Genomic DNA, 12,262 nt, shown 5'->3' with positions numbered 1-12,262 from the left:
ACCAAAACCATCTCAATTTCGTCCCGAGTATGTTGTTCGGGAGGTAAAAGCACCTACAGAAACGGAAATAGTTTTTACTGACTATTATATAACAGACCAAGACTAAGTTCCTGTGTGTTTTAAAAAAAATGAAAGTGCAAATGAATTACCTTGAAATGTACACTTCTTTGTGTGTTATTTCTGGGATGCTGTAGCAGTGGCGCTGCCTAATAACTTCTTGGCACTGCATGTCTTTCTTGCCGTACCTCTCAATTTATGCTGTTTGTGTTCAGGCCTTCCGGTCAGAATGCTGCTTCCACCCTGCGCCTCCTCGCAATTAACAGAGTTACAATAACATCCCCATTGGCAGGAGATTAACCCTCCTTGAGCATTTCATGACAGACTACGGCACACCGCAGGGGCTCGTGACCCTCAATCAGTGGATTCGGTGTTCGAGTTTAGACTGTCTGGGGACCGCGTGGCTCGACCAGGCGAGGTATCGACAGTGTTAAAAGTCCTCAGTGGACTAATGCATCCACTGCCCTTAACAAGTTTAAGCTATTGGCATTGTAAATGACTATGCCTTTTATTTATGTTTTTAAAACAAAAACAAAAATAAAAGGCATTGTTATTTTTAATGCCAATAGCTCAAACTTGCATAAATGTGAGACCTATTGCATTGCTAACTCTTGTTTTATTGTAGTGTGGCACAGTAGTATCATATTGCACGGTTTATCATATTATAGTGTGTTATTGTTATTATATGTTATTGTATGGCGTGGTATGCTGCGCTATAACACAGTGTAGTTAGTATTATATACTAAGTTACCTTATGGCTTGTTCTAATATGTTAGAGTATGGCATGACAAGTAATAGCAGCCCGTGGTATACTACGTTGTGCGTTGCTATGGTATGGCATGCCACGTGACAGCATTGTCTGAAACACTATATTATAATACGGGTGGCGTATAACATGTTGAATATTTGAATCTTAGTAATTACTGTGTGTATGTACTTTGTCTTTATTGTGCATGTGCATGAATGTCTTCGTGTTTGTATGTATACCTGTCTGTTTATGTTCATTTGTGTGTGTGTGTGTCTGTATTTATACTTGTGGTGGTCCAGGACTTGACTGGCGTGTGGTTGTCCAGGACTTAATTATGTCTGAGCAGATGTATTTGTATGTATGTGTTTGTGTTCACAGGCGCACTGTGAGGTCACCAGTCACAGTGGTGTTTCTAGCAGTGACAGAACAGAAGCACAGAACAGGACAGCCTAACAGAAGAATATAACATAAGAAGCACAACACAACAAAAGCATGTAGCAAAGGTAGCACAACAGAAGCATCGGATAACACCCACATCATATAGAAAGAAACAACCTTTTATCCTGCAGTGCTTCTTGTCTGATATTGTCATCTGTAGTTTCGTGCTGCACAGCGCTATAATATCAACTATTGGTGATGGCGCTATATAAACATTGTTGAATCACCTAGTTTCTCTTTTCGGTGGTGGGGTAGGTGGCGCAACCCTCGAGTCAGGCTGGCACTAGGCTTGCATAGTTCCGAAGGGACTGCTCCCTGTTCAGCTGTCTCTGATTTCTGCCAATGGAGGCGGCAGGAGGCGTTGCTGGTGTCCGCAGGAGGGCACATGCAAGGCGGGGGCGGAGGCCGCCCTCCAGGGGATATCAGTGTCTCGCCAGCTGAGCCGCCTCCTGCAGCAGCCATATGGGTCTGGATAAAGAGGGGGCAGACGGAAAGAGGGGGCAGTAACAACAGCATGGAAGAGGCCGGAGCGCAGCGGCGTGGAGAGGGCACAGGGGGAGCTGGAGGCAGAGGGCAGGAATGAAACAGAGGAGGGCTGATGGTGCAGTGTGAAGGGGTGAGACGGCTATGAGCGGGTATTGAGGAGTGAGGGGAGGCTCACTAAAGAGATAGTGTAATTGAGTAAAGCGCTATAGCTTAATGGGAATGCAGAGCGAGTGGGCGCTATAATATGTGAATGAGAGACATGGTGAGTGTGCTTATGGGGGGCGAGGGTAAGCCCACTAGAGAGGGTGCAGATAGATGGGGAAAGCGCTATAGCTTTAATGGGAATGGTGAGCGAGAGGGCGCTGTATGTGGAAGAGAGACAGGCTGAGAGTGTTTGGGGTGAGGGCGGGCCCGATGGAGAGAGTGTATGATAGGTCAGTGCAAGGGTGGGGGCCCAGGGAGAGGCGCGTGGGGGGGGGAGGTAGGGCTGAGAGAAAGGCCTATTTTAACATGCCTGTGCGTGAGAGTCCCTCCTGCTGCGAGAGTTAACCCTTCGGCTCCGGTGGTGCATTTCATCTGCACTCAGCAGCCGTGTGAGTCGCATCCCCATGCGGCGTGAATGCTTCCTTCCAGGAGCCTGGGGGTGAGAGGGCAACTGAGGCTGCCAAGAAGGGCTCACTGGAGGGACAGGGAGGAAGGGAGAGATGGCTATGACTAAAAGGGGGGGGGGCTTGGAGGGCGGTAGAGGCACTGCTTGAAAAGAACAAGGAAGAGGGAAAGAAAGGATGGAGGCTGAAGGCACGCTGAAGGGCGAAGAAGGCGAGGGAGGAGATCGAGAAACGTGTGAAGCAGGGGGCGGGGGTAGCGGATACCTTTGAAGTGAAGCTAAGCTTCACTTCAAAGGCTTGTTGGCACAGCGCACGCTGGGGGATGACTGTGGGAGGGGGGCTGGTGTCTGTGCACGAGCTTTTTATGGCAATGCACATGCGCATTGAGCGAGCTTTCACGGGCACTTCATGGAATCGCCCGATCTCGGTAAGCTCTGTTTAAGCCCCTTTATATCGAGTTCCCGCTCTCAATGCGCATGCGCATTGAGATAGGTCGCTCGACCTAAAAATCAGATTTTGTCACTGGCTCTCCCTGCTTCGAAGGGGAGGGAACAAGACCTTCACGATAACATGGAGGGACACAGAGCACTAAACGTCACAGAAGGACTGGGAGGTCGGAGGGAGCACTAAACCCGACAGACTGAGGTGGAGGGCCAGGGTATAGCGAGCACTAAACAGCACAGGGACAGGGAGTGTGGAAGGAAGCACTAAAACGCACGGAGGACTAGCGAGAGAGCCCTAAACAGCACAGAAGGAATGGGAGGGTAGAAGGGAATACTAAACCGCATGGAGGCACGGGATGGTGCAAGGGAGCGCTAAACGGCACAGAGGAAATGGGGTGGGCGAGGAGCCCATACAGCATGTTAGGGTGGAGAGGGAGCATGCAAAAACACAAAGGGACGTTGAGGGTAAACAGGAGCATGCAACAACACTGAGGGACGGGAATGGTGGGAGGTAGCACACAATTCTCTTCTTTGACTGCTAATGAATTGTAAAAATTAATAAAGTAATTTATAAAACGACATTCACAAAACTCTGATTGATCGGGATGTAGTACCACAGTCCCGGGTTATATTGAATGAATCCTCCGATATCACTTAAGTACATTTACGGGTTTAAGCATTTTCTACATGTTCAGCTCATAGATATAACATTGTTTCGCTGAATACCATTTTGAATTTACTTATATTTCACCGGTTTGGTGGGTGACTTCTTTCGTGCGTGTAAGCAAAAGGGACAAAGAAGTAAAAGAAGGGTGCACACATTAGAAGTGAGACTGCGAGAGGTTGTGTAAACAAGTAACAACGGCGGGAGGTAGGGAAGGCAAGTGACTTGCCCTTTGAGAATGTGAGGACCCTGAACTTACAGCAAAAAAATGCATGCAACATAACAAATGACAGGGACACTCTTTGTGGATAAACTATGTTGCAAGTTTATTGATTACACAGGTTGAGTTAGCTTACGGGTGATCCAGGTGTCGACGGTGAGTTCCTTGAACGGCCGACACCCATCCTGAGAAAGCTAAAGCTGCTCTATTGGTGATTTCAGCACCAACTCAGTTAGATTCTTTACAGCTCGTTCATTACAGTGGGCTGCCACCCTACTCTTTACTTTACGTCATGCTTCTGACAATTCAGAGCGAGACTGCGGCCAGTCTCCACAGTTGCTCAGGATTTCAACTGTGCCTTGAGGGATTAAGGAGCACCGTCGTGTCATCCCTGGCCCTGTGGTAATGACTCCCAGTGACCTGAGGCAATTGCTTTTAGCTCCAAGATCCACTATCTGGAGGCATTCTAGTTGTTTAAAGATTTAGGATCGCCCTGTAACTCCGCCAAGCCTCGGGGAATGGCACTTCGTGATAACCGAGGCCTCCCACCTGTGCTCCCCTTTCAACTCCTTTAACTTCAGCCCGCCCTTTCCATGGCATCCCCAATGCTCAGCAGGAAAATGTCAGTACGTACGTCGGACCGTTGTACCCCATCTGGTGCAAAATTACCAATCAGAAGTCTACTGAGCAAACTATGCCTGATGAAACCCAATCCATTCTGCTTGGTACATTTCTGTAGGGACAGATTAATTCTCTGCCGTGACAACTCAATAGCCGACGTTGATATAGCTCCCTGCCACACCCTGCGTGGGATGATCTCCGACCAAACTATCTCGCTGCCTCCCATTAGTGTAGCCATATTGTTAAGACTGTTGCATGGCCTGCAAAAGGGGGCCCCCTACCACAGGAGCTGAGATCATTTCCCCACAGATGGATTATCATATTTTCTGGCTTAACCCTTTTTTTCCCCACAAGCTGGCGAAACTTGGGTTCCAGCGTAGCCCATCTCTTTCCTGGGCTTCTCATCCAGAACAATTCAACGTTACTGAGGCCATGGCTCCAACTCCTCTCTCTGGCCCGCTGTTCCGCTGTGGCCACAAAAGAGTGACCCTTCACCCACACTGTTTAAGTCCTAAATAAAACAAGAAGGTAAACATTACCGCACACTTTATTAACATCTGTGATTACACTCCATATATTCTAATACAATTAGCAAGGCACAAACAGTGCTTTGACACTAGAGCCTGCCACGGCATAAACAATGCTCTGACACCAGAGTTAAGGATTCTCCAACATTACTTTTCACTGTACGCATACCCTAGCCCACTTATTAGGGTAGAGGCAGCCTTTGGTTATACTGTAGTTTTGACGGAATTTACTGCTACCCCTTACCCCACCAGTCATGGTGTACTCTGACACTGCAGAGGTTGCAAAGACGACCCCTGATGGACTCCAGTCTGGACATACAACTTGTATCTGTCTAACTGCCACCTTCCAATGCGCTTAATCGCCTTAGGGGGCAAACCCTCCTTAAAAGCCATTGTGGCAGTCTCAATTCTAAAGGAATGAGTTGACCATCTCTGTCCCTGGTACCACACCACTGTAAGTGCCTGCCTGAGGATGCTTCTGTATTGAAATTGGGTGAGAGACTGACACAGCAAGTACCCTGGTTGTTTGGGAGGACATGCCATATAAGCCCTGAGCAGTTCTGTCGGGCAACACTTGGTCCCCCCCAATCTGGTCAAACAGACTACTGCGGAACACAACACATTAAGGAGGGTCTCAGGGTTAGTTTAAAGACCTGCAAGGTGTATTAGCCCTACGTAACAACCATATACCACATAACACCTTGGGTCTGGGAACCGGATAAAAGAGTAAGCGGGAAGAGACCAAGTAAGCAGAATGTATGTCAACGGGTTAGGATACCAACCACCTCATGGAAAGAGGAGAAAACTGTGTTGCCCAAAACCCATCATTCACAATTCGTGAGTTATCATCATTTGGGTCTGGCCTCCTCTTGGTTCGGGTACTCGGTCTAGGAGAATGACTGGGATGCCCTCAGCTGTTTACCAATCAGAGGATGGCTGACTCGACTGAGCACACCATGAAACCCATAGGCATAGACTCTTGCCAAGTGAAGAGGGTTCAAAAACAAAGAATGACAAGTGCAGCGCTAAATAATACGAAAAAGGTGTGTTAAAAATGACTACGGGAACTCCATAACAACTTTATTCTCAGAGTGCCCCTGTCATGGTTAAAAAAGCAGACCGCTAACAATTGAACTCAAAAGTTAGACGATAAAAAGGTCGACATGTTTCTGCCCTCGCTGAGATCTACAAGTATCGGGGCATTCCTCAGGACCAATTAGCTAGAAAATATAGATAGCCGCTGCTGTGAAGTGAAGAACCAAAAAAGTGCTAAATATAAAGTAAACAGTTCATATACTCCACCGACATTATCCAACTTGGCTGCAGTGTAACAAATTGTCGGTCACCCACAGAAGATGGGTGTCACCCTCACCTCTACCTGGTAATTACTCAGGGAAGGGGGCCCCGCTCTGTCCGTCGGTACCCCTGGGCTCGCTCTGTCCGTCGGTACCCCTGGGCGGTCTATGAGCAATGACCAGTCATTGCTCATAGACCGCCCTGGGGTACCGACGGACAGAGCGGCGCCCCCTTCCCTGAGTAATTACCAGGTAGAGGTGAGGGTGACACCCAACTTCTGTGGGTGACCGACAATTTGTTCCACTGCTGCCAAGTTGGATAATGTCGGTGGAGTATATGAACTGTTTACTTTATATTTAGCACTTTTTTGGTTCTTCACTTCACAGCAGTGGCTATCTATATTTTCTAGCTAATTGGTCCTGAGGAATGCCCCGATACTTGTAGATCTCAGCGAGGGCAGAAACATGTCGACCTTTTTATCGTCTAACTTTTGAGTTCAATTGTTAGCGGTCTGCTTTTTTAACCATGACAGGGGCACTCTGAAAATAAAGTTGTTGTTATGGAGTTCCCGTAGTCCTTTTTAACACACCTTTTTCGTATTATTTAGCGCTGCACTTGTCATTCTTTGTTTTTGAACCCTCTTCACTTGGCAAGAGTCTATGCCTATGGGTTTCATGGTGTGCTCAGTCGAGTCAGCCATCCTCTGATTGGTAAACAGCTGAGGGCATCCCAGTCACTCTCCTAGACTGAGTACCCGAACCAAGAGGAGGCCAGACCCAAATGATGATAACTCACGAATTGTGAATGATGGGGTTTGGGCAACACAGTTTTCTCCTCTTTCCATGAGGTGGTTGGTATCCTAACCCGTTGACATACATTCTGCTTACTTGGTCTCTTCCCGCTTACTCTTTTATCCGGTTCCCAGACCCAAGGTGTTATGTGGTATATGGTATACAAACAGACTACTGCGCCTTTACCCAGTTAATCTGTTTTTTTTAATGCATCACTGTCGGTTCGGAGTCATTCTTGTCATTCTTTGCTTGTGCCACTAGCTCGGATGTCCGAAAGGCCCCAAAAAGGGCTAGCGAAAATGTGGTGGAGAATAGTAGCAAGTCATACTGTGAACTACAGATGACCGGGATTGCCCCCACCAACCCCTTCAGCATGCTCAAGTCAATGGTGGTCTCTGGTCAGGAGACTTCACTCCTTCTTGCTTAGCCCATCCTTTAAGTGCCGCCCTTGCAGGGAAACCTGTAGTTGGTTCCTCCTCCCCTTTCAGCTTCATAAAGTGGGCGATTGCCTCCAGGTGTCTCGAAACCCATGCGTGTGATTTCCTGTAGTCTGTAGCCCACAGCACAAATTGTGGCACTCTTCCGACAGGGTGGTGGCCCTTCCCTGATCTCAGGGAACTGGGCACTGGTGTAAATGCGCTGTAACACGCTTGGTATCTGGCTCGTGTCCCAGGGTCCAATGATAATTCTCCCAAGGCCACTATACTTTGCTCCACTGTACCATGCACCACCATTCTGCCTTGAAGGGTGTCCTCTCTTCCATCGCCTGGGAGTAACACAACCGGAATTTTGTCCACGGAAAACGAGAAAGAGCATCAGCGGCTACATTCTTCACCCCTTGGACAAGTCTTGCACAAAATTCCACATTCCTCAAAAGGCACCCCCTCACCAATTCCCTCAACAGTCCCATCAAGACCGGGCAGCTTCCAGATTGGCAGCTAACTGGCTGCACCACAGCCTATTGTCTGACCAGAATGTGATCCTTTTGTTAGCTAAGTCCTGTGACCGTAGATATAGTGGTAAAATAATTGGGAACATTTCCAGAACAGTGATGTTTTTGTAAGCCTGTGCTTCTTTCATGCATTAGGCCATTTCACACCACTCTCTGCCCAGAATGGCAGCAAACCCCTCCCTCCCAGACGCATAAGTGAACAGCTGGAGCTGCTGACTGTTGCCCCACGGTGTGCGCCACAGCAGCGCCCCATTGAACTCATTCAGAGAGGATAGCCACATGTGCAGGTCATCTTTCAGTCCCCCACTAAGGCGCACCAAGTGATGGACTTTCGCTACTTTCACTATTGCTCTAGCAAGCCGCCTGCCAAAGATTCTACCAGCTGGTATGATCCTAGTCCCAAAGTTCAGCCTGCCCAGCAAGCTCTGAATTGTGGCCAGCGTCGCTTTGTTCCTGCCCAGGACCTGCCTCTACCTTATCTTTTGGCAGCCTGCACTTCCCTGCTGTAGAACCAATTTCAATGCCCAAGAATGTCAAACATTCGGTTGGACCCTGGGTGTTCTCTGGAGCCAAGGGCACCCCAAGTGACTAAGTTGCTGAAATGCACAGAGGGTCTCGCTGCACTCACTGGTACTTTCCTTAACAATGAAGAGGAAGTCATCTAGATAATATAAGGCGCTCCCTGGGGGAGGGGGGTCGCTCTGCCTCAATGCCCACTCGAGGAGGCATGCAAACGATTCGAATAGGGAACACAGCACAGCCCATGGGCGTACATTTATCATAGAAATACTGGCCGTCCCACTGCATGCTGCATGCCTAATAGGTGAAAACTATCGGGATGGACTGGGAGCAGGCGGAAAGCGGACTCCATACCCGCTTTTACCATAAGAGCACCCTTTCCCGCTGCTCGCACCAGATCGGCTGCCTCATCAAACAAAGCATAACAAACTGAGCATGCTTCATTGTCCAGGTAGTAATTTACTGATGACCCCTTGGGGTGAGAGAGATGGTGAATCATCCTCTACTTGCCCTGCTCCTTTTTTTTCTTTTTTTTGCCTTTGGCACAATCCCCAGAGGAGACACAATGAAATGTGGAAGGGGTGAATGGGCAAAAGGCCCAGCCACCCTCCCAAAAGTCACTCCTTCTCCAACTTCTCCTTGACCCCCCCTGGTGCTTCCATGGCTGAGCGTAGGTCTTGGTCCCTCTTAACTGCGGGTCCAGAATATGGAATCCTAAAGCCCTCACTAAAACCCTTATGGTTAATTCCCACTCTGCTGCTCTAGGGTACTCTTTAAGAATAAGGGACAAGGTAGAAAAGGAAATAGGTGATGGTGCTAGCATGGAGTGTTGCGACTGAGAACAGTTAAGGCTGCTTTGCCCCGATGTTCGCGCATCTTGGCTTATCCGTCTTGCCTCCTCTGCTGTAACTGGTTGCCAGGTGTCACCCCGCACACTTTGGGCATTTGTGTGTGAATTTGCATGTGGCGCCCCAAGAGCATGCCCCATTGTTATATAGCCTGCATGTGTTAATGGCCCTATGCTGATAGCCCCCCTCCCCGGGTCCCTGCCCTATAAGGAATGCCTAAACTGTTGTTTAGAATAGTATGCCTTTGGCTGTCTGTGCTACAGGAAGGTGTCTCTACCAGTATGGCTGTTGCCATTACCCGTGTCCTGCACCCAGAGTTCAAGCACCCGACAATCTCATGACCTCTCTGGTGCCTGCTCCATCTTTTGCCTGAACTCAGTCGTAATGCAAGCAGCCTGTGCCCCCATTATGCTTGTAATCCTCATAAATTACCCTGTTATATTTGCAAAGGGCCGTCCCCTGTTTGGGGAACTTCTCCATGATGACCGTGGATAACATGGCAATGCCTCTAACCAATTGTCTATTGTCTCCTCCTCTGGTTTAACCTTCCTTTTCCACTTAGCTGTTTATCCACATCCTTACTCGACACTGTGATGTTTGCCACTTCCTTGGCGAACGTAAGCAATGAGAAAATGTCAATGAACTCCCTGTTCCAAATTCTCTCTCTGGCTTCTAAAGGAACTCTCCATGCCAGAGATGATCATCCTGTGAGCAGCGGAGGATCAGGCCTAACTAACCAAAACCCCTTTGCTACTCGCACATGCAGTAACGTCCGCAACCCCCGTGGCTGAATCCCCCGTTGCCAAAGAAGAGGTCTCGGTCCGCAACTCCAGAGGAGGACTGCGGCCTTGCACCCACATCTGACTCGCACCCGCTTGCTTGGTGCTGGGAGCCTGCCCCTTGTGCTGACCCAACTAGCACTTTTGCGGATGCCACAAAGCTATGCATTGTCTCCATCATCTTACCCAGTCCTTCTTGCAGCCCCTAACCAGATGCTCCCGGGGTTAGGCTGGGAACCAGCTCCTGTGCGAGTTGGTTGGTCTGCCTCTGTGCAGCCAGCCCACTTGTTTGTAGGTCATGTCCCTCCCCTGTGGTGTTACTGATGTTCTCAGTTCCTGGGTCTTGTCCTTCACCGTCTTTCCTGCCTGTTACGCCCTTCCCTTGTGAGGTTGATGGAGCTTCTAGTCCTGCTTGCTTGTCATTGCCTTTTTTGGCTTTCTTAATTTCCCCCCGCAGCAGCCCTTGCCGGTTGATTCTTTTTGGCAGGTTGAACACTTTGGACATCAAGGCCAGGATCCATTGGCTCCAACCCCTCGGTGTCTGTCAAGGTGAGTGTTGCTGATTGCTGCTGCGTCTTCTGCATCGCCAACATCTTCCTTGTCCACTCCAGCCATTTTGCATGCCCCATGGCCATGAACTTCGCCCATACTTCGGTGTCCTCGTAGCTAGCCTCCGGTGAAAACCAGGACGGGGAACCCTGGTCCTCCATCACTTCAAGTGTGCGTGGGGGTGAGCGAATACATTTTCAATTGAGAGAGGACCGCTTTAGCATTGTATGGACGGAATTGTCACCAGGGTTAGTGGTTGCATGGTAGTGTGTGTTTTTAAAAATAAAAAAATTATTATTATTTTTTATTATAAAGACAGCCTCTTTGAGTTGCACCGCTGTATCCAATGTCAAGAATTCATATTGGGCTTGCGCTCTTCTGAAGCGTATTCACCCAAGCCAGCATAGAGACATAGAATATGCACAACCTGCCAACATCGGCTTTCATATTGGACTTGCGTCCTTGTTAGAAATGGGATTTCCAGTTGGCTGAGGCTTGCGCCAAAGCCAGGCAGAAACCACCACTCTAGTCAGGGCAAGGGAGTTACACGCCAAAGATAACCCCTGGTCACCCTCTAGGTAACGTGACGCGAGCAGTAAGGCTTATCCCGGAGGCAATGTAGGTTAAGTATTTGTGCACTCACCCAACAACAACACCCAAGGCCCACCACAAAGGAAACTCCACACAAGGTTATATATAAAAATAGCATTTGTATTATAGCAAACACATTAGATAAAAACATACACTTTACAATGTGCCAGAGGCACGGGCAGAATTTACAGGGGATTATATACATGGGACAGGACCACATGGAAAAGTTCAGGGGTGAACCTGCCAGAAGGGCCAAGTCCAACAGTCCTTCTGAAAGTTACTTTGGCATAAACCCCTCAAACTCCTATCATGACCTGAAACATGGCCAACCTCTCTTTCATCTTTCATAATGGGTTTACGCCCTTCTGAAAGTTGTGAGATTAATTTAGCTCCACTTTTGGTCTGCATTCCCCCATATCCTTGCCCCAATACCTGCTGTACCCTCTGTGCTAAGGCTTCTGCCAGTGTCTGAATTGGTGTCTAGTCCGGCCGTCCCTCCTATGCAGCTGTGCCGTGCCTCTTCCGATCACGTGTCAGCGGCTGGACGGGGCCCTAAGGTTTGCCACAACCACCTGTAAGATGAAGCACTGTTTAATCAAGCCATACTCATACTCACTTCATAGATGCAGTTAAGCCGTGCCTGACAAGGTAACTGGTTAATACATGGCTCCACTGTGATGCCCAACTGCCAGCCATACCACAACCTGACAGGCTGTCTACTAAACACCATTGTAGCTGGGCCCTTTCAAATTAACACTATACTTCCTCATCTGCGATCCTTTGAGCGCTGTCTAGACTGCTTAATTGGGGTTGCAGGGCCATCCCTTCGCTGTAGCAGCAGTATTGGCGTATTATATGCACTAACCAGAAAGCACTTTGATAGACTACAAATTCTACTCCCCAACATTAAAATCACCGCCAGCGCCAACATCATGTCTGCTCATTAGGCACTTGCTAATTACCCAATGTACCCCATATGCAGCTAAACTGCTGCATTGAAACTAGTCAGCCTCATTCATTGATTCCATTCCGTAGCATTACAATGATGGCAAATGCTTCCATCCACGGTTGGTATCTAACCAGTTCCAGCAGAAAAAACACTCTAGGTACGTTCCATACCTGCAT

General features: G+C 48.6%; 1 protein-coding gene and 1 pseudogene across 2 annotated transcripts in view; one reads left to right on the top strand and one right to left on the bottom strand.

The window, feature by feature from the left end:
• The window catches only part of RABEP1 (rabaptin, RAB GTPase binding effector protein 1), a 919,122-nt gene that overhangs the window by 135,245 nt on the left and 771,615 nt on the right, over window positions 1-12,262 (top strand). The gene's annotated exons all lie outside the window — the stretch shown is intronic.
• On the bottom strand, window positions 9,216-10,502 carry LOC144824765 (uncharacterized; annotated as a pseudogene).

The sequence above is a fragment of the Lissotriton helveticus genome, chromosome 3_1 (genome assembly GCF_964261635.1).
Source record: "Lissotriton helveticus chromosome 3_1, aLisHel1.1, whole genome shotgun sequence".
Classification (NCBI taxonomy): domain Eukaryota; kingdom Metazoa; phylum Chordata; class Amphibia; order Caudata; family Salamandridae; genus Lissotriton; species Lissotriton helveticus.
The sequence above is the reverse complement of the archived record's forward strand: the minus strand, read 5'-3'. Positions and strand labels throughout refer to the sequence as shown.